The sequence below is a fragment of the Corvus moneduloides genome, chromosome 2 (assembly GCF_009650955.1).
Source record: "Corvus moneduloides isolate bCorMon1 chromosome 2, bCorMon1.pri, whole genome shotgun sequence".
Lineage (NCBI taxonomy): Eukaryota > Metazoa > Chordata > Aves > Passeriformes > Corvidae > Corvus > Corvus moneduloides.
Window position 1 is genome coordinate 78,356,952 of NC_045477.1, and position 22,697 is coordinate 78,379,648.

The 22,697-nt window shown below is 38.8% G+C and overlaps 1 protein-coding gene and 1 long non-coding RNA gene across 5 annotated transcripts in view; both read left to right on the forward strand.

Annotated features, from left to right (window-relative positions):
- The window catches only part of GPC5 (glypican 5), a 626,060-nt gene that overhangs the window by 493,264 nt on the left and 110,099 nt on the right, over positions 1-22,697 (forward strand). The gene's annotated exons all lie outside the window — the stretch shown is intronic.
- LOC116439929 lies at positions 1,485-13,062 on the forward strand. The gene is made up of 3 exons (XR_004238340.1): positions 1,485-1,620; positions 5,972-5,977; positions 13,052-13,062. It is a non-coding gene; the product is annotated as an uncharacterized LOC116439929 (long non-coding RNA).

Below are 22,697 nucleotides of genomic sequence, written 5' to 3' on the forward strand. Positions count from 1 at the left end.
CTCCCTCCATAGTGTCTAGCCCTGGACTGCCTCCGGCTCCGAAAATTACAATTATCTTTTGTGTGTACTGTTTTTAATAAGGTAATATGAATACTCTCTTGTAGCTCACCACAATGAGATTTTTCACAACATGAAACTGAGGGCAGAGTAGGCATGTGAAGGAAGTTCTGGATGTGGCACAAGACATTGGAACAGCTGAAGTTGCAAAGACAGCTGTAACAGTGTTGGAAGTGTTGCTGTCATGGTGACAGGATGACATTTTTGACCAAAACTGCCCATAGATGGTAACCTCGAACTGTGCCTGAGCATTGCCCAGAAGCACATTGATCAGAAGGACCAGGACTAAGCCAGGAACTTTGGCTGAGAGTCCCTGCTTGATGTTCCTCCTTCATCTTTTATGTATGAGTACAGACATGACTAAAGGGGTTAGGCCTAATCTCAAGGACCTGCTCCCTCAGGCTCTTCTTTTGATTAATGAAGAAAGAGTTAATAACTTTTACAATAGTTTTCTATTCTGAGTCTCTAGAATTGTCTGTCTTTCTTCATTGAGTGTAAGGAATAGTATTTGCATATGTTTTTCCACCTTTCTGAAGTGGCCTCAAGACATAAGTAAATTATAAATGTAAAAAGCACTATGACATTGACAAACTTAATTTAAATTTTTCATAAAAATCAGATGGGAATAAGTAGATTTTATAATATCCTCTATTTTACCTTGAGGGAAGCAGGACCATATTTACATTTTTGGCTAATTCAATTGTTACAAGTAGCAGGCCAAATTTCAAGGAAGCTGTTGATTTTTATACCGCGTTTCCAACCCCTTATCTATATTGTCACTTCAGCTATGATGCCTCGGACAATTTCGACTAGGAGATGCCCAAGTTACTAGACAAGGTCTTGAGTTTGGGCATGACAATTCCAGTAATTTATGTACATCAAAGTAAAGCATGTAGAAATAGAAAATATTCCACACCATTTAAAGATGAGAGATGTCTGTGTGTATCTACGAAGCTTCTGGTATTTGGTTTCTTTTTTATAAACATTAAATAATGCTAAATAAGCTTGAAAATAACCAGTTTTCATTTTAGTTCTCCCCTGTGGTGACTATGAACTTGCCTTTTATATCCCTCCAGAGACACAGCTGGAAGCCATTGTGGACACCCTAGAATCTCTAAAATGGCACTCAAGTCTTATTCTTAAGCATCTGAGCTTACTATTGGATTAATTTGATTTACAGTTAGAATTTTACAGGAGATGCCAAACAGACCACAGCAAGCACCAGCTCAGAAAACAAGCTATACATCTCTATTCATCTTTTTTAACATACATGAGTTATCCAAGGGAAATGTTTTGGTTACAACCTTCTGGTCATATATGTAAATTTCCAAATGAGATTTTGGCTGCCTTTGCCCTTATAATAAAATTAGAGCTGTTCAATCACACAGTACTCTATTGTTTTTCATTTTAATATATTAACACAGAATCACATAATTGTTAGGATTGGAAGGGACCTCTGGAGATGATCCAGTCCAACACCTCTGCCAAGGCAGGGTCACCTAGAGCAGGAGACACAGGAATGCATCCAGGTGAGTTTTGAACATCTCCAGAGAAGGAGACTCAGTGACCCACAGAGGCTTGGCAGCCTGTTCCAGTGCTCTGCCACCCTCAATATAAAGAAATTTTTCCTCATTTGCAGTGAAACTTCCTGTGTTTTAGTTCATGGCCATTGCTCCTTGTCCTGTCTCTGGGCACAACTGAAAAAAGTCTGGCACCATCCTCTTGTCACACACCTTTGAGATATTTCTGTGAATTGATGAGATCCCCACTCAGTTTTTTCTTCTCTAGACTAAACAGGTCCAGCTCCTGCAGTCTCTCCTCATAACAGATGCTCCAGACCTCTCATCATCTTTGTGGTCTCCAATGGACCCTCTCCACTGTACCTCCTTGTCTTTCTTGTACTAAGGAGCTCAGAACTGGACACAGCACTCCAGATATGGCCTCACTAGGGCTGAGTAGAGGGGGAGGATCATCTCCCTGGACCTGCTGGCCACACTCTTCCAGTTCACCCCAGGATACCACTGGAGTTCCTGGCCACAAGACCACACTGCCAACTAATTGACAACTTGTCATCCACCAAGACTCCCAGGTCCTTCTCTGCAGAGTTGCTCTCTAGGAGGTCAGCCCCCAACCTGTACTGGCACTTGGGGTTAATCCTCCCCAGGCAGGACACTACACTTGCCCAGTATTCATCCCTGGGGAATGCAAATGTCTACAAGCCTTCAACCAGATCCTACTCCACTGATCACAACCCTCTGAGCTCTGCCATTCAGCCGGTTCTTGGTCAACCTCACTGTCCATCCATCTAACCCACATTTCCTGAGCTTACTTTTGAGGATGTTATGGGAGACAGCGTCAAAAGCCTTGCTGAAGTCAAGGCAGATGACATCCACTCTTTTGTCCTCATTGATTCATCCTGCTATGTCACCATAAAAGGATATTAGATTGGTCAGCATGATTTCCCCTTGGTGAATCCATGCTGGCTACTCCTGATGACCTTCTTTTCTTCTACATGCTTGGTAGTGATGATGCCTGAGGTGGCCACCTGAAAACAGAGACTAGACAAGAATAAGGGAATAAAGGTAGGTATTTATTTGAAGAGCCTTCAAAGGTACACCCTGGGCAGTCAAAAGGCTACACCCAAGATGGACCCCAGGTCATGAGTTCTTCACACTTTTATAAGTTTGGTCCATTTGCATATTAGGGTTAATTCTCCAATTAAAACTTCAGTTAACGATGTAATTTTCCCAAGTTTACTCCCTTTCTTAAGATGTTAGTTTACACATTTTGAGCCTAGGACAATCTGGGTGTCCTTAGAGAGCAAACTTGGAGAGGCCTGTTATGTCTAACCAGCATGAGAGAACAGTAGTTAACAGGCTAAAAGAAGCTTCAGAGTTACAAACTAGGCAGTACAGAATTTGAAAAATATAATATTTTAAAATATTAAAATAATTTAACTATTAATATTAAAATTTGTAAAAAGTTAAAACCTAAGCATCAATGACCTCCACAATGATCTGTTCCATCACCTTTTCAGGGATGGAGGTGACACTGACTGGTCAGTAGTTTCCTGTGTCCTCCTTCTTATGCTTTTTGAAGATGAGAGTAACATTTACTTTCCTCCATTCATCGGGCACTTCTCCCATTCTCCATGATTTTTCAAAGATGATGGAGAGCTGCAGAGAAACAACATCTGCCAGCTCCTTCAGCACCTGTAGGTAGACCCCACCAGGGCCCATGGATTTATGGATGTTTATTCTGCTTATCTGTCCTGTAACCCAACCCCGTATGACCAAGGTGAAATCTTCCTTTATCCAGCCTTCTTCTTTTTCCTCTGAGATCTGGGACTCCTGAGGGCTGAGCTCATTAGTAAAGACTGAGGCCAAGAAGGTTCTCAGCAATTCTGCCTTCTTGTGTTCCTCGTTACCAGGACACCCGTATGATTCAGCAGCGGCCCCACATTTTCCCCAATCTTCCATTTACTGCTGATGTACTTGTAAGAAGCCCTTCTTGTTGTCCTTGATGTCCCTTGCCAGACTCAATTCCAAGTGGGCCTTGGCCTTCTTCATCATATCCCTGCATACTCTGTCAGTGTTCCTATAGTCCTCCCACATGGTCTCTCCCTTTACCCACATCCCATGAATTTCTTTCTTCTGTTTGATATTTACTAGAAGCTCCCTATTCATCCATGCAGGTCTGCTGCCCCCTTTGCTTGATTTCTTGATCATTGGGATACATTGGTCTTGAGTTTGGAGGAAATGGTGCCTAAATAATGACCACCTCTCTTGGATCCCTTTCTCTTCTAGAGCCCTAACACATGGAATTTCTTTGGGTAGGTCTTTAAAGAGGCTAAAGTCAGCTCTCTGTAAATTTAGGTTTCTAGTCCTGCTTACTGCTTTGCTTCCTCCAAGCAGGATCTTGAGTTCCACCATCTCACAGTCACTACAGCCAAGACTGCTCCAACCTTCACATCTTCAACCATTGCCTCCTGGCTTGTTAGTATAAGATCCAACAACACACCTCTCATTGGCTCCTTCATCACTTGCACCAAAAAGTTATCTTCAATGATCTGCAGGAACTTCCTGTGTGTCAAGCCTTGTCGTCCCTCCAACAAATATGAGAGTGGTTGAAGTCCCTCAGGAGAACCAGGGCCCGTGACCACGAAGATATTTCTAGCTGTCCACAGAAAGCCCCATCAACCTCCTCCTCCTCTTCCTCCTGATCTGGTGGACTGTAGTGAACACCCACAACAGTGTCACCCATATCAGCATGTCCCTTAATTTTTACCCATAATCTCTTATCTCCTTTGTCTGTGCCTGGGTAGAGCTCAATACATTCCAGTTGCTCTCTCACATAAAGAACAACTCCACCACCTCGGCTGTCTGACTTGTCCTTTTCAGAAAGTACATGGCCATCCATGGCAGCATTCCAGTCACGTGAGCTATCCCACCATGTCTCTGTAATTGCAATGAGATTATGGCCCTGCGACCTCACATAGATTTCTAGTTCTTCTTGTTTATTCCCTGTGCATCATGTGTTTGTGTACAGGCTTTTAAGAGAGGTAATGAAGCATGAAGGTTCCCTAGAAGGGGTGTAAGAGGAACCCCCTTAAGAATGTTTTTGCTCCCTGAATTCTTTACCATACCATTCTTCTGTGCCTTAATTAGCTTAGTTTATTCTATTATATTTATACTATTACCTCCTTCAGCTTTCTTGACAACTGCATTTTTGTTGTTCAATAGCTATTTGAGTATGTATCATTACCTGTAAGAATCCACAAATTACCTTTCTGTTTTTACTAACTATTTTTAAAAGTCAGCTTGAAGTTTTGTTACAAAAATCCTGGAATATATGTGTAGCTCTTTCAGAAATAATTATACTCCCTTTTATAGGTATTACTCCCTTTTTAGACAGCATGGTCTGAATAGATAAATTGGTAGTTTGACCTCTAACTGTCACAGTGTACATAGGCTAAAGAGAAGGTTGCAGAGTATAGATCACCTGATTCAGTGGGACTGAATTTTTTCATTCTCAGCAAAGATACATATAGGTCTGTTGACTCACTGAATTATTACTCAGAAAAAGTACAAAGCCAAGGCACGAGCAATTAAGCTTTGTGTTTCTTCAGTGAAGAAAGCAATGAGAAAATTTGTGATTCCTTAATACACCCTTATTCTTATGAAAATCCCCTTACAATTAAAACTTAGCTTGACAAATCAATAAGTATAATTTATTTTATATTAAAAATATAGGATATAATACCTACAACATTTCTGTTATGATAAATTAAATGCAGAAAATTTTAATTTAAGATTTGATTATCAATAGCTATTTAAGATTTAATTTTCAGAGATTGATGTTGTTATACAGACACAACCACACAATTTAATTTGCAGATCATGCTCATATCTCTTCTAAAGTCTGTCTGTATCAATACTGCTCAGTCAGCTCCATCAGATGGTGCACATCGAATCTGCCTTATCCTGCTTACTTTCTCTCCTACAAACAGAGGAAGGAGAGGGACTCTTTCACTTCTTAGGCCAATATGCAGGGTGGTGTTTAGATTTGTTAATGTAAAAAGGATGGATCTGAGCCAGAAAGTTTCTCTGGTGCCTATGAGTGAGCCCAGAGAAACATTGCCTATTATTCTTCCCTCATGTGCATGCTTAGAAAAATTAATATTTTTGGATGTAAAATATGCACATGAACAAACACAAAAGGTCAAGTATACATCTGGCAAATGGAAATAATGTAAATTTAGCAGCTTGGATCCATCTAAATAATATGTAACTTGGGGATACTTTGTTAAAAAAATATCCTTTCTCCTCAGTGTTATGGAAAGTCCCAAGTCACAGTACGGTACTATTCTACGGACTCTTAAGCTTTGCATTTTCTGAGTTAGAAAAGCAGATAGACACCTGTAAGGCCTGAAATAATTGCAGAGGTATTAAATCAAAATTTCTTAGCAATGAAGCATAGGTAAGAACAAAGAGGGCTACCTATCTGCTTTAATGCAGTCATTCATATCTATCCTATTTGTCTTACTATACTTAAAAGCAACATGCTGTAAAAATAATGATTTTGATTCTGGTTGATGCATCGTATGCTCCGTGTGTGTTTTAATAATATACATGCTGTAGTAAGCTATAGTGCTACAAACATGCTATGAACAGTTATGATCCCTGTCCTTGTCTGAAGGTGGTCAGATCGGACACAAATTCCAGCTGTTAGCGGCCCATGCAGAACCAGGATTTTAACCATTTAAACAGGAGTAGCATTGCAGAGTTGAGGCTAATATACAACTGGCTCTTACATGAGTACGCTCCTAACTTCATCAGTATTGAGTCACTCCCCATCTGTGTTCCTTTCTTCTGGAATTGAAGTGCACATCCTTGCAGCATTGTTACGCTACCCCCACCCATACATACACATATTTATTTTTTTTTTCCCCCTGTGAAAATTTAAATATCTGTACATAACCTCATACACACCAACATGTGCCTATGAGCCATGGCACATGCATTTACAAGGCAGAAATGGAAAAGCTATTAAGAATCCATATAGCCTTAGAAAAATTGTTGTGTAAGACCAGAGATCAAAAAAAAGTGTAAGCTGTTTTGTAGATGTAATTTTTCACATCATCCCACAGATTACTTAACCAATCACTTTTACTTTTCTATATATATTAAAAATCTGATAATTATTGTAAAAATGTTATAGTAATGCTTAGGGTGAATAGCTTGAAGCTCTCAGGTTTTTAACTGCTGAAGATGTGATAATGTTATTCTTGTATTCTTAATCTTGTTTTGTTTGGTGTTTTTTTTTCAAGAAAGCTGCCACTATTTGCATATAATAACCATAGAATTTTATTTCTGCATCCTGTACATTGTTTAAACTCTTTCATTCTTTTAGAGTCTGTGGCCTAGGTCTCTAGCTATAGAGTCAGCAGAGTGTGTCCCTGTCATAAAACCAGCTTTGGGCAGACATTTTGGGTGCTATGGGGTTACCTGCCCATGTTTAGATGCGTGAATCCCACCTGCGTCATCAAAACTCTTGCCCTGTTTAGTCAGAAACTAAAAAAGCCTGTGTCCAAAGACTCTCACAGGAGTCAGCTATAGAGTCTACCAATTTCCTAATTTAAAAAAAAAGCACAGTTTTTCTTCAAAAGGAATTGATCTTATGACCCTGAGCTTGTAGGCATATTTTATTTACTTTTAACTGTTCTTCAATGAAATATCTTATTGACTTGAAAGGTTTTGTCTGGCAAATTAGTCTTTCTCTATTTCTAAAAGATTCTCTGATAAAGTTTTGTTGCTTTCTGGAAAACAAAAAGGAAAAATATTTCATCTCAAATCATTTTTATGCATATTAGACTGACACTAACTCACCTTTGCTTTAAATGCTAGATCAAGGCTTCAGAAGCTGGTGGGAGATAGCATATTGTTGAGAAAAATGAAATACTGTTGAGTGCAGAAGAGTTCACAAAGTCTGCTGATGTACAACCCCTGCAGAGGCAGCACTCTGACAGCTAAATGTCTTCCTGAAAGAGCACTCCTGGACATCCAGCCTTCAGCCATTCCTTCCTTTCACTGCAAATTTAAGTCTGAACAAACATGTTTTAAGATATCACGATCATATTTTTTTTAACAAGAAACATATCTGATTTTCAGTGGAAGGAAATATTTTGTAATTTTATCTAGTATGACAGAAGACTGGTCCACTTATTTGCTTAAAAGTCACAGAAACAGAATCACAGAATGGTTGAGGTTGGAAGGGCCCTCTGGAGATCTTCTGGACCAACCCTCCTGCTCAAGCAGGGACATCTAGAGAGGCTTGCCCAGGACTCTGTACAGACAGATTTTGAATATCTTCCTCTCTGGGAAGCCTATGCCAGTTCTCAGTCACCCTCACAACCAAAAAACATTTTCTGATGTTCAGAGGAAACCACCTGTCTTTCTATTTGGGCCTGTTGCCTCTGGTCCTGTCACTGGCACCACTGAAAACATTAATCAGATCCACCCACAGGCCTTCTATTCTCTAGTCTATACAGTCTCAGCTCTCTCAGCCTTTTTTCATAGAAAAATACTCCAGCATCTTTGGCATCATCTTCATGGCGCTTTGCTGGATTGCTTTTGTTTTGTCCATGTTTCTCTTGTACTGGGAACCCCAGAACGGAACACAGGACTTCAGGTGTGGCTGCACAGTGCTGAGTATAAGGGTAGGATCACCTCCCTTAACCTGCTGGCATCACCACTGGCCTTCTTTGTCACAAGGACACATTCCTGGGTCATGTTTAGACTAATGTGCAGAAGGACACCTAGGTCCTTTTCTGCCAAGCTGCTTTCTGTCTGTTCCAGCGTGTACCAGTGACTGGAGTTTTTCCCCCCAGGTGCAGGACTTTGTGCTTCCCCTTGTTGAACTCTATGAGGTTTCTGTTGGCCCATTTCTCCATCCTGTCTCTCTGGCTGGCAGCATGTCTCTCTGACACATTAGGCCCATCTCCCACTCTGATGTCATTATCAAACTTGCTGAGGGTACAGTCTTACCCATCTTCTGGATCACTAAGGATGTCAAACAGGACTATACCCTGTGTTGTCCCCTGGTGAACACCACTATAACTGGTGTCCAGCTGGACGGTGCACTGCCAATCACCACAGTTTGGACACAGCCACGAGGTCAGTTTTCAGTCCATCTCACAGTCTGCTTGTCCAGCCAGTACATGAACAGCCTCATGGTAGACAATGTCAAAGATCTAACCAAAGTCCAAGTAGTATCCACCACTCTCCCCTCATCTACCAGGCCAATCACTTCATCATACAAGTTTTTTAAGTTGGTCAAGCATGACTTCAACTTGTTGAATCCATGCTGACTACTCCTGATGACTTTCCTCTTGTTAATGTGCCTGGAAATTGTTTCCAGAGTTAGCTACTCCATCATCTTCCCTGGGAACAAGGTGAGGCTTACCAGTCTGAGTTCCTTGAGTCCTCCTTCAGCCCTTCTTGAAGACAGGGGGTGACATTTACTATCCTTCAATCTTTGAGCAAAATACGTTTTTGGATCTGGACCTAAATAAATGTGCTCTGTATGGTCTTAAAAAAATACAGTATAATTCTGAGCGCAGTATGTTCAGACACTAAATAATACAAAGATTAATGTTTTGTAGGCATCACCATATCATAAGTGAAATTTATGTTTGGTGTGCTAATTTTCATTTCAATACTGCTCTTGTTACTATGTTTCCAAATTATTATCTGCAGGTGGTTCTGTGTGTCAGTCAATGCATTATAAGAAATCCTGAAAATAACTACATTTAGAGAGTGCTGTAGTGTCTTGTTACCTATGAAAACTACACTTCATTTATTTATTTCTGTAATTAAAGCTGTATAAAGAACAAAGCTAATATATAGTCCTTGCACAGTACAAGCTAAGACTTATTTTTGCAAATGTCTACATATGTGTTCAGTAATATTGCATGAGAATAAATATTTATCAAGTATTCAGGATTAATTTTTAAGGGTAAATTAAAAGGTTTTTTTCCTGAACAAGTACATTCTGAAACAGCCTTCTCATCAAAGTAGCAGAAACAACAAAGGCAGTTGGATCAAAAAGAGTCTAAATGTTTTTCAGATTGACTAATGCAACTGCAGGCATATAAAGTACAGAACTCAACCACTCAGGACAGGTTCTTTGCTCTTATTTACTAGACTTGTGCACATATATGGTAAATAGATTTATCTTTGTTTGTCAGTGTTTGTGGGATCAGAGATTTAATACCTGCTGGATAGCTCATTTTTAGGAAGCCTGGTCTCTTAACTTCAAAACTAAATTTGAAAATTTGTCCTTCCTTATGTGTGTAGAGATTCTATCTCATTACATCTTGTAAAACACTTTTCAAACTACTTCCAAAACGAAAGTATACAGAAGGTTAACACAATACTTATTTTTAGCTCCACATTCATATGAAAAAATGGCAATTTGACTGTATTCATTGTGATTTGAAACCAGATAAATAATGAACAGTTCAAGTGATAATTACCTTATTTCAATATTTACAGAAAACTGGCACTTCATCATCATCAAAGCACATTGAGAATTGTCTTATTATCTACACAAGTGCCTGGTTTCTATAAATATTGAAATTTTGTAATTATCTCTAGCACTATTTCTTCCTTATCTACTTTTCAGAATTGAGCAAATAGAAATATCATTTAGTTATTAACATTTTCCAAATATGTATCTAGTTTCTTTTTAATGAGAGTCCATATGTAAAGAAAGTAAATTGCAAAATAAGGTCAATGAAATGGAATGAAATATCTTTGTATCCGAGGCATCCAAAAGAATGAGTTAAAACCTTGTTATTCAAATAGCTAGATTTAGCCTAAGTCCATTTCTAAAAGGCAAGACCTCTTCATTAAGAGACCTAACAGACAAAAAGGAGCCATTGACATATATGCATCATGAAATTAACCCCTTTTTTTCTCTCTAGCATATATTGAGCCAGGTTGTGCAGAGCCATTCAGCGTGTTTTGCTCAGTCAAGCAAAAAGATGACATTTCCCCAGGTTGTTATCCCTTGTAAGTCCCTTTGGGACACGGCAGACAGGACCAGACTGAACCTGTCTGTATGTTGCAATTGTGTTTTTCCCCTATGTTAGTTTATGATCACACTGATCTGTACCAGATTATCAAGAATTAATCTGTAACAGAAAGGTATAGAAATCTGTTAAACGCTCATCCTTCACAGCAAAAACTCAAGTAATGGAATGCTGTGAAAGAATCTCTGTATGGTCTTCAGGGAACCATCCATACCCTGAAAATAGGGCACACGTTACTCCACATCAGTATTAGGTGCAGTTTGTTGCAGATCTTTTCAGTGTCCTAAGTTCAAAATCTCTTTTATTTTTGTCAGTGTGTTTGGGCATGCTCTGGAGTCTAGCTCTAGTCTGGAGGGATCTTTAGACACATCTGTACTGCATACAAATCAGGGCCTATGATAGGCCCAAACATTGTCCACTGTGGTTGTCCATATAATTTAATTATTTGCCTGCTCCTCATCAGGTTTGGCCCAGGTTTGCACCCTCCAACACATGCTGGGGGCAAACATGTAGACAATGCTCCTGAGAGTAATTTAGATTATTTGTTTATTTACTGCTTTATGTACTTATTCTCCACATGCATTTTTGTTTCTCTTAAACTAGATGCACTGACCATTAAAATTTTTAATGAGACTGATTGGATGGGACCCACTTTATCTAGCTTGAGATGTCAAGTGACTTTATTATCTTAGCATAACTGAACTGCAACCAGGAGTCCTTTTTTCAAAGAATATATATGGAATCAAAACAACTAATTCGTATGTAGATGTAAATGACATATAATATGTATTTTGAGGGTGGATAAGATTGATCCCACCCTTCCCTGTATTCTTAGCTTCTTCTTTTACACTTTTAGTCTCATTACGATATATACAGTCATTAGAGATGAACATCCTTCACATCCTTCAAAAAATTCTTGATCATCTGCATTATAAATGAGTTCAGTTAATCTGTAGTTCTCAAATGCCTCCTCCCCTAAAAAAGAATCACTTGAAATAAAAGAAGTATCTGATCTTTTTTACCACATTTCACTACACAGATATAAAAGAACTCTAATGTTGTCACAGCAGTGCTGATGTTACGGCAATTCAGCATGAAATTATGCCTTAATTAAGACCACACAAGATAACACTAATTCCCCTCCTTCTTTAAGATTCAAGTACCTACAGGCCTAGATAAGACAAATGTGCATTCTTGGCATTTATTGTATCTTTCCATTGGAAAGAGCAATGTAGGTATAAACCCCATTATTCATAACTCAGTGATACGTAGCCGGTCCAAGCTGTCTAAAGAGATAAAAAAAATTATGGAATTATTTTCCCAAATTGCTGTCATAGTGAAAATAAATTCTAAGTCCTTATGCAAATATTGTACTGGTGAAACTGGTAACAGAGCTCAGTCCTGGGGCCAGTCCTCTTTGCTGTCATTTAATTTTAAGTCTTCTACTGAGGGAAGGCTGAGAGGAAAGTTACTTCCCTGATTATTCAATACATTACAGAAGATAAATAATAATGTCAGTCCTGTGCACTTTTCAGCAACAGGAAAGCTATGAAATCCCTACATTTTCTTCAGTGGCCTTTGAGGCAAGACGAATTAAATCAGGAAGACATCATTTTGACTTAATATATGATGAGCACAATCAGAGGTGCAATTTGTAAAAGTAAACTAGAAGTGAAGAACACAAAGGGTGCTCTTTCTATAAGCAATTCCTGCTATTAAAAATTACTTAAATACATAAAACCAGTAACATATCAGGTCTAGGATAGTTTAAAAAGGAATAGGGCTGAAAATATCAGCACTATGAAAAAAATACATATTACATTTTTGCAATACCCCTTTTTTATAAATAAATCTGTAATTTTTATTCTATAAAACAGCAACACCTTTCTCAAATTGTATGTAGAGTAATGAAGCCTTCCTTTTCTTCTTTGCCTTGTTGTACCTGTTATCCCACAGTACCAGAGACACACATAAAACAGGCTCTAGACAGGAAGTAGAAGATGGAAAATAACATGAAAACCCAACTCATTAATGTTATGTCTTGCATACAACAAACATAGTAGCATACAGTATCGTGTTTGCCCCTCCCTGTACTCCTACAAGTTCCTCGCTTGTTGTAACCTCTGGACTCTGCCTAGCAGGCTGCTGCAGCCTGAAAGCTCAGCGAGGGTTTCCTAGGGCCATGCGGTTGATCGCATCCTGGAACCCATTTCGGACAGCCCTGCGATTTGGCTCGGGCAGCCAGCAGCATTACAATGCAGTGGATGGTAAAGAAGGTAGAGAAGGGTCTCTCATGAGGGTTTGAGATAACTTTAATTACATCTTGTCCCCGCGACGTTCAGAGGTGGAGAGACTACATGGGCTGAGTGCGGGGTGGTTTTGTCAGGGGCCCGGGGGAAGTCCCTGGGCAGGGTTGGGGTACAGAACAAATAGGGAGAAACCAAGGGAGTGGCCAAGGCTAGGGAGGGAACAGGCCACCACACTCGCTCTTAATTCTGACATGCTCTTGTCAACCAGTGGCAAAAGCTGCCGTCAGACAAGCGTCTCTGCAGAGCCTTGTAAGTGGGGCCTCACAAACAGCATTTGAACACTTCAAGGGCTTGGGCAGAACAAAGATCTATCTATCGCCCATGGCAGGCAATCCTATCACAGAAATATAGTCCTGAAGCACTTTCACAGCATCCCATTCCTGAAATTCTGCATCCACCTGAATCCACAAAAGACTTTTCCAGTCCTACTAATATACAATATCTATAACAAAGTGTAAAAGCCATAAATTATAATGTGCCATAAAAAGAGACAGGAACTTGTGGGTATATTCAGCAAAGTCACCTAATAAAAAGTGACATATTCCAGATTTCCATATCATTTTCCAAGGTTCTCAAGGCAGTTTTATAAATGTTATGGGTTTATTACTTTGGCAAGTGAAGACTGTATGTTCAAATAAAGAACATTGCAAACATTATGAGTTTTTATACGGAGTCAGAAGGAAGTATGCCAGAGCATCTTGACATCAGAATCTCAAAATTTAACAACATTATATGTATCCTTCAGAAATGGAAAATTGGACTCATACCATGAAAATGATGACGGAAAAATTATTAGTTTTCAAAGTACAACTGCACTATCTTCCTTGTTACAAATAATTAAAAAATGTGTTCTAAGTTTCATATTTAAGATTTCCAAAATAAGGAGTATTAATTTCAAACAATTTTGCCATTCTAAAATGTTATACAAGAAACAGTACTGACTTTAACTGCAGAAGATAAAAGGCTTAAATAAGAAATAGATATCTCAAAGTGTATTAAAGGATTGTCTGTCAATGACTTAGGAAAAATTAATATATTTATAAGCAAGCATAATTTACAACAGGTTTAGAGAAAGGAATAATTTTAACATATTAACTACTGCTAATGCATTCTCTTTATTTAAAAGATGCATATTTCATTATAAATGGCTTGCTGAATTATAAGATGGCTTTTATATCTCTTTATTTCATTTTGAATGTGTTAAGGTTTATTATAACCTGCCAGTAACTACCACAACTATCCTTAATTCACTTTCAGAAAATGCTATTTTCATTACATATTGCTTCTAAGTATATTTAAAGTATTTACAATGAATTTTGAAATATGAAAATACATTTTATGTTATCACAGTGGGATTTTGTGTCAACCGTAAGTGCACTGTAGATGTTTAGAATTAAAGTTTTTATGGGTTTATTTTTATATCCTTTTGCAAATTTTTACATGTTACTAATACTGTAACTGATGTGTGAAGGACTGGCTGAAGGGCAGAGTCCGAAGAGTTGTAGTGAATGGAGCTGCATCTGGCTGGTGACCAGTTGCCAGTGGCATTCCTCAGAGCTCAGTCCTGGGGCCAGTCCTCTTCAATCAACAATCTGGATGAAGGATCTGAACATGTCATTAGCAAATTTGCTGACAATATCAAACAGGAAGGTGCTGTTGACACTCTTGAGGGACAAAAGGTTTTGCAGAGCGATCTGGATACATTGGAGCATTGGGCTATGACTAATGGGATGAAATTTAACAAGTCCATATGCTGGATTCTGTACCTAGGACAGAGTAATGCTGGGAACAAGAATAAACTGGGAGAACAGAGGCTGGAGAGTAGCCCTGCAGAAAGGGGTCTGGGGTTGCTGGTTGGCAGCAGGATCAGTGTGAGTCAGCCGTGTGTCCTGGCAGCCAGGAGGGCAAATCCCATCCTGATGTGCATCAAAAGCAGCATCATCAGCCTGTTAAAAGAGGGGATTATCCCTCTGTATCCAGCATTGGTGCAGCCTCACCTCGAGTAGTCTGTGCTGTTCTGGGCCCCACAATGTAAGAAGTATGTTGGGGTCCTTGAATGCATTGAGAGGAGGGCAGCAGTTCCGCTGAAAGGACTGGAAGTCATGTCCTGTGAGGAGTGGCTGAGGACTTCAGGATTGTATAGTTTGGAGAAATGGAGGCTGAGGGGCCACCTCTTGCCTCTCTACAGCTTCCTGGGGAGGGGCAGTGGAGAGGGAGGAGCTGATCTCTCCTCTCTGGGATGTGATGACAGGATGTGTGGGAATGGTCAAACCCTGGATCAGGCATCCTAGAGGGGTGAATGCCCCAGTGTTTAACAGGCATTTGCCCAATGCCCTTAATAGCATTCTTTAACTTGGTCAGCCCTGAATTGGTCAGGTAGTTGAACTAAGGGGTTTTTGTAGGTCCCTTTCCAATTGGAACTATTCCATTTATTCTATTTTATGCTATATATATATTTATGCTCTATATAATTTTAATATAATTCATACTGCTGATGAAGTGTAGAGACTGACCACTTTATCCTCAGGGAAGCACACAGGATGTATTTAAGTTGCTTAAACATTTGAGATGCTTTCACACATGCTGTTAAGCATCCAGCTGTGAGCCCAGAAGAATACAATTCTGTTGTTGGTCTAGGATAGTATCTGTTCCTATCTGAGAAAATGCTTCTGGTTACTTCAAATGGCATGATATTCTTTGGCTTATGTATCTGAATATCCCACTCATTGAATCATTCCCTTACTCCTCATGGAGGGATTCCTTGAGTCTCTGTTGACTATAGTGGTGTTTAGACATGTATAGCTCCCATGTAAATATCTGCACTCTTAGCAGGGCAGGTTGAACCTCAAGCCCGCTGCTTACCACTGAGTTATTTTTCTATGATTGTACTCTTTCATGTCAACCAGAGTTGAAGTCAGAAGATGTTTGATTCCTTTGTCCCCTGAATATGAGGTTATCATTTATTTCTCAAATGCCTACTATACAATGTATTTGACTGAAAATTTGGCTGGGTTAGAGTGATTACCTATATTAAACTACAGAACTTTATCCCTAAAGCAATCCTATAGGTATAAAGTGATTTGAAGAACACTCTAGGTGAAACAGTTCACTCAAGACAGTTCAAAAGAGAGAAAAAAAAGAGTTTTATTCTTTCATTTTCAATAAATACCTCCATTGCCTTCATTCTTTTTTCGTAGCTGTCTTGTTAGGTTTTGTAGATTTTAGCATCACAGTGGCAATTGATACTAGGACATCAAAAAAGATTAACCAAAGATTAAGTTGGCATGGGAGCTTTTTTCCAGCATGTACTAAAAGTAAACATCCAGAGGAAAAACCCAACAGCATATGGTAATACTTCTTCAAGCCTACAAGACTTCCTGAAGCAGAAAAAGTTTGTATGGATTTTTCTGACATGAATTTGTCTAGTCTTCCTACAAGCCTATTTACATTTTTATCATCCACAATACTCGGTGTCAAGGTGATGCATACTCTATCTGTAACCATGTTTTGAACCTGACAGCTGACAGCTTCATTTGATGCCTACTAGTGCCTTTGCTGTCAAGGGGCAGAGAACAATAGATCAGTTCTCTACATGCTCTATCATTTCCCCCTCAGTCATTTCTTCTTCAAGCAGAAGAGTCCCTGACTACTTATTTATTCCTTGTAAAGACACTGTTTCATACTTCTCATATTCTTTGTTGTCCTTCTCTTAACCTTATCCAATTCCTCTCTATCATTTTTTTTTCTGGGTACTTCAGTACATAGAGTAAGAAAAAATGCTTTATGCAGCTTTATAATAACATTCTCTGTTTTACTCTATGCTTCATTTCTAAGAACTCAGTAATTATTGTTACTGAGATTCACCTAATATCTTAACAACTTCTCTGGTATAACTTCAAGATAATTTATTCAATTGATAGAAATGGACTCAAAAGGAAAGGTGGTTCTTTGCCATAAACAACACTTTATATTAACCTACACTGGCCGCATTTCACTAGCTATTTTCTTCCCTAATCCTCTAAGATTCTTTGGTGGATTCTTCATAGTTGACCCTGGTCTTTGCTATTTCAAATGGCTAAGTAACATCAGAAATATTTTCACTTCACTTTTCACCTATTTTCTAGGTCATTTATGAGTATCTTGAATGATATGTGGGCTAACACAAAGTCTTATGGAATATCATTGGTGTCCTCCACCCACAATGAAAACTGGCCATTTACTGCCATTTTCTCATTCTCTTTTAGAACCATCTTCAAATATTTACAAAGACCTGTTACTCTGTAGTTTACCAAATAAATTTTTGTGATATACATATTAAGCCAGATCTCCTTCAGTGCTTGCTTGTTATAACCCCAGAAAGTCAGTTGTGACAACATAGGGGTAAAATTCTGTGTGTATCCATCTCTAAGAAGTGAGACTAGGTGATAAAAGATCTTGGCCCACAGCTTTGTGAAAGTTTGAAGACAGCAGCCATCTGAGAAGGAATAAGAATGTGAAAGGCATGAGCATAGGGGATTCGGTGACTGTGGCTAGATTGTATTTATAAACTAACAAGCTCATAAAAGTATTACAACTAGTACATTTTAATATTAAAATGAAATAAAATCATACTGAATCCTCACATTTTCCCCACATGTCCCAGAAGGCTTTCTACAGAATGAATACAAGAACAGCTATGAATCAAGTATAATTCTGGCTGCAATAAATAAGATCAACAAGCAGCCCTTAAGGGTAGCTCCAGCACAGTAGTTTACCATCTTTTTTATTAGTTATATAAACAGCCTCAAGATATTTTGTCATGTGATATCCCCCTGGAATCTTTAAAAAACCCAAAACCTTTTAATCTGCCTGTAAAAGCTTGTAATGTGTAGCTCAGTCTTGCAGCCCTGTGCCTTATCTCCATGTACAGCAAAGGCTAATTTGTCCCCTTTAAGCCTTTCACTGCAACCTGATGCTCTCTTAATCACCCCCTGAAACTCTGGTCTGTTTATCCTCTTTTACAGAGACAGGTGCAAAGGATTTTATTAATGCAATACCTTCTTAAGTGGTTTAGTTTATCCCTTACTATTGATCCAATGGTTTAAATCTATTAAGAGGGTGCAAACAGACACTTTATTCTTTGCTTAATAGAATCCATTCTAGAAAAAATAGGACATAATATTCTGTCCTCTCAAACATCGTCTTTTTTCTGTAAAACCTGAGACCAAAAGCAGATTACAGAACATCTAGCTGCTATGTAATTTTGATCGATGCTTGTTTTTCTGTTAATCTCCAAGTAATTTATTCAGATTTTTAACATTCATATATAACATTTTTGTAACACTTTTAATATTAAAAATATGACTACATACCAAAAATTTGCTGAACTTTTCATACAAGCTATATGTTACACAAGACATGGACATACTGGAGAGATTGCAGTGAAGGGCTACAAAGGTGATTCAAGGTCAGGAGCATCTCATTTGTGAGGAAAGTCAGAGATGGCTAGACTGCTCAGCCTGGAGAAGGCTTAGGGAAAATGTCATCAATATATACAAGAACCTGAAGGGAGGGTGTGAAAAGAACAGAGACGGGCTTTCTTCGGTGGTGCCCAGTGACAGGACCAGAGTCAATGGGCAGAAACAGAAACACAGGAGATTCCCTCTGAACATCAGGAAACAGTTTTGATTGTGAGGGTGATTGATCGATCACTTCCACATCTTTCCCACATAGGTTGTGCATTCTCCATTTTTGGAGATCTTCAAAAGCCTCGTGGGCAACCATCTCTTGGTGGCCCAGCTTGAGCAGAAGGATTGGTCCAGATGACCTCCAGAGGTCACCTCCAACCTTAACCTTTTTTTTAATTCTGTGAGAGTTAACAAAAATTCAGTCTTTTGTAATCTAAGCATGTAAATTTTTTTTTTTGAGAACACTCAGAAATCCCATTCATTCAAGATAATATTAATTCTTATTAGTCTGGAGAAGCCTTTGTGGTTTCCACATGAGTTATGATACATAGCAGAGTCAATCCAAACTTTCAGTGTGCTCTGCCTTGGAAAGTAATTCAATGATAGCTTCCTGCCATGAGCATTTTAGCAGCTAAAGTAAACAAGCATAGTAAGAGACAACATTAAAAAAGACAGGTATAATTTTTCTTTGGCTTTTTAGTACTAATAAATAAAAGTAATGAGGCTTTGAGTAGTATCTAACCCCTTGCATGCTTAGCCATGGAAAACACCAAGTCTTTATGACAATGGCAGTAGAACCAGCAAAGCACACTGTCTCCATTAACAAGACCTCAGGGATGCAGGCTGGTTCACCGCCTTTCTTGACGACTTTTTAAGCAGTTGTTCCAGCATGACTGTCAAAGAGTGATGCATCTATATGTGTAAAGGAAGAGTGTTTAGAACAGTCCAGGATATTCTAATGAAAAGAAATATTCAATCAGCAGCCAAGAAAAATACTAGTGTGCTAGTTACACATTCAGTGGAGATGTATGGGAATATGTGCTTGTTTGCATAACAGAGATACATCTATTAAAGTGAAACAGTCCACACACACAGCAGTAGGGAAATAGTTCTACCATAAAATATCTATGGTTTGAAAGCTATCTATTTTTTTTTTTTTTTTTAAGATATAAATTTGCTCTTTAGAGGTGAAAATCTGATCCTTTACCCAAGTTTCATGTTGTCCTGGTTTGAGACAAATTCAGAGGAACGTCCAAAATGAATGTCCTCTGAAAGAAGGCAGGTTTCAGCTGCCCTTCCCCCACCAGGTTCGGAAAGAATTTTCCTCTGAGGAAAATGAAAGGAAAAAAACCTATTTATTTAACAGAGACAATGCACAATGGCAAAAGAATAATGCCAAATAATAAAACCTCTCACTGTGGAGAGAAAGTGGTAAATTTTCAGAGTCCTTTCTGTGGGTGTGGTCTCTCGCTTCCTCTCTTTGGGGCTGGGTTGGCGCTGGCCCCACCTCCGGGCCAACAGTGTAGGGTCTCCCGGTGTGTTCCGAACAGTTCCAGAAGAGAAGAAGAAGCCAAAGTCACAGGGAAAAAAAGGTTTAACTCTCCACCTCTCTCCAGAGAAACAGAGCCAAAAGCTGGCTGAAAATCAGGAAAGGGTGCTTCCTCCACTCTTGCCACCGCAGAAGCACACAGAAGAGATAGACTTACCTTGGAGCACACTCTGCTTTGAAAAGTTTGGCTTTTTTTTCTTTCTCTCACACACAGTTTTAAAGACACAGAAAGGCACAGGAATAGTGTCTGAGCATAGAGCGGCGATAGGGGATACACATCATAAAGTCACCCCAAGACACATATTTATCTAAGTTTTCCATGAGTTTTACAATTTTGTTTGTTCTATAAGGAATTTAACAACCTCCACGTTACTCAGTTACCTCAGGAAAAAAAAAAAAAGAGTATTTCCCCTGAAAGAGTAGTACTCCCTTCCTGTGAGACAAGAGGAAGTTTACAGTCTCTTGCACTTTAGTACATGCTCTCAATGAGGTTATTATACTGCTATTGGCTCTGCAACAGACTGAAACCTTAAGTTTCAGTTAAGTATTAAATAGTTCACTTTGGCTTTCGTGGTGGACCTATATTTCTGAAAGACAATATGGTGGTATTTTACATTCCTGCTGTCTTCAGGAGCTCTGTTATTTAAAATCCTCTCAACATCTTGCAGTTTTACAGATGAAATAACCATATGTTTATACAAGTGTTCTCAATACCGGAGAACAGAATGGCCTTCAAGTACAAACAGAAGAAGCTGAATAAGATGGCAGAAAAAGGTCTTATGGATATAGTCTTCTTTCCCCTCTCCCCTTTGTATCTTCTTACCTTGCAGTCTGGTTAATGTCAGTGTGAGCTGACATCAAACAAGTGACACATACCTACTGCTGTGGAGTCACCATGTGCCAGCTGACTGCAGCTGGTGCCAGCTCTCATGGAAGGCTGTAGAAAGAATCCTTCCAGCCTATTTCTCTTTAAAATGTGGGGTTTCTGTCCTATGAGGATTCAAGTACTTTAAGCAAAGTCCAAAAAGTTCCAAAATAATGTTTTACAAAGACACTGCAAATCTGAGTCATTAATACACACAGAATAAAACGTGTGAAGGCTTATGCATGAAGCAGCTAGTGAGAAGGATTAGGGAGGAAGCTCAGGTTGTTTTTCTTTCTCTCTCAATATCCTTCTTCTCAGGTTTCCACTTTTAACTCCTGCATGATTTTTTTAGGGTGCTGACAAGGCAGTGCGGGTGCAACTATATGAAATCTTTTTTCACTAATGCAGGAACCAAGCATTATATCCACTCTTTTTTTACCAGATGTCAAGGGTATTTTGTTATGCTAACAACTATTGGAATTGGAGGGGTTACTGTCTAGTGTAATTGCAGCCTTCCTCCATTCTGTTATTGCTGCCAGTTTCTACTGAGCCAAATCAATCCTGACAGCTGGCCAGATGCTTCTTGTGCCAGTCAGCAGGACTCTGGTCTCAAAAGAGCATCTGGTTATAAGGAAATTTTGCAGCAAACTATACAGTCAATCTTGTTTTCTAAAAATATCAACATAAACACTGAAGAAAAAGTATTTAGTAGCTCCACTAATACACTGTGTTTTTAAAATGTGGGGGTGAGCACTTGACTTTCTCACTACAAATTCTATTTATATAGCATTAATGGAGAGTAGTAAAAAGCTCTTTTTTTTGTGAATAAGCTATATATGTCATATCTTTATGACAGTCTGTGTAGTCCACAGACTCAAGAGCAGCTGCTTAAAGTGCAAGCCAGCAGCACAGAGCACATTTATCCTAGTATTTGTTTCATGAGGTCACAAGTTATTTTGATTTGGAAGGTTTTTGGGACATAGACTCTTCAGATGCCTTAGACATTTTTTTCTACTACCCTATAATTAGCGAGTAATAGGAGGGTTTGGGTTTTTTACTGATCAAAGCAGTTAGAAAAGTACAACACTTTCCATAGAAGACACCAATGTTCTCATGCAGTTTCTTTAGACAAACCTGGACTTATTTTCTTGCAGTTTATTTTCACTTTGCTCACAAAACCTTTTAAGGGAATAATGAAGAATGAATTGTTTCCGTATTACCTTCACTGCATCTGCTTGATGAAGTAGAGTGTTTCTTAACACAGAAAAAATGCTAAGTATGGATAGGCTGTCTAGTTTTTCACTTAATCGTTTTCTTTCCTCAATGGAAGCACTTGGCATTATGATCTAAAAATACATCTATTCATCCAAGGAGTGAAGAAGAGGGGATAAAAGTTCCATGCAGGGTAAAGCCTATTTGCTGTTCCTAGTGTGTTCGTCCGTATGCAAGAGATATTCTTTGGATGCCTCTGCATATGCTGAAACATATTCACATATGTTTCTTGCAAAACTAGAAAGCAGGTACAGCTGGTGAAACCCTACTAAGCCCTCAAAGAGGCCTCCCACAGCCATGTTCATTCAGTTGTTCTTACAATACCACATACAATGGCTTGCTCTGCTTTCATTTTCTGTCATGAAAACAAGCTGATATAGTCTATATATAAATTCCAGCATCTGAGTTCCACATGCTGGATGGAGTTGTTCTTTGCTGAGGATATTTCTGTTGGGGAAAAAATGATGCCACAAAGTCAGAGCATTTCTGGTGCAATTTGTTTATTGAATTAACATGGTATTTCTTTCAACAAAAATATTTACAAATTGCAGCCTACTTCCTATGAAAACTTCAGGTTTTCAGCTTTTCCCTCTTTTGGACTTAC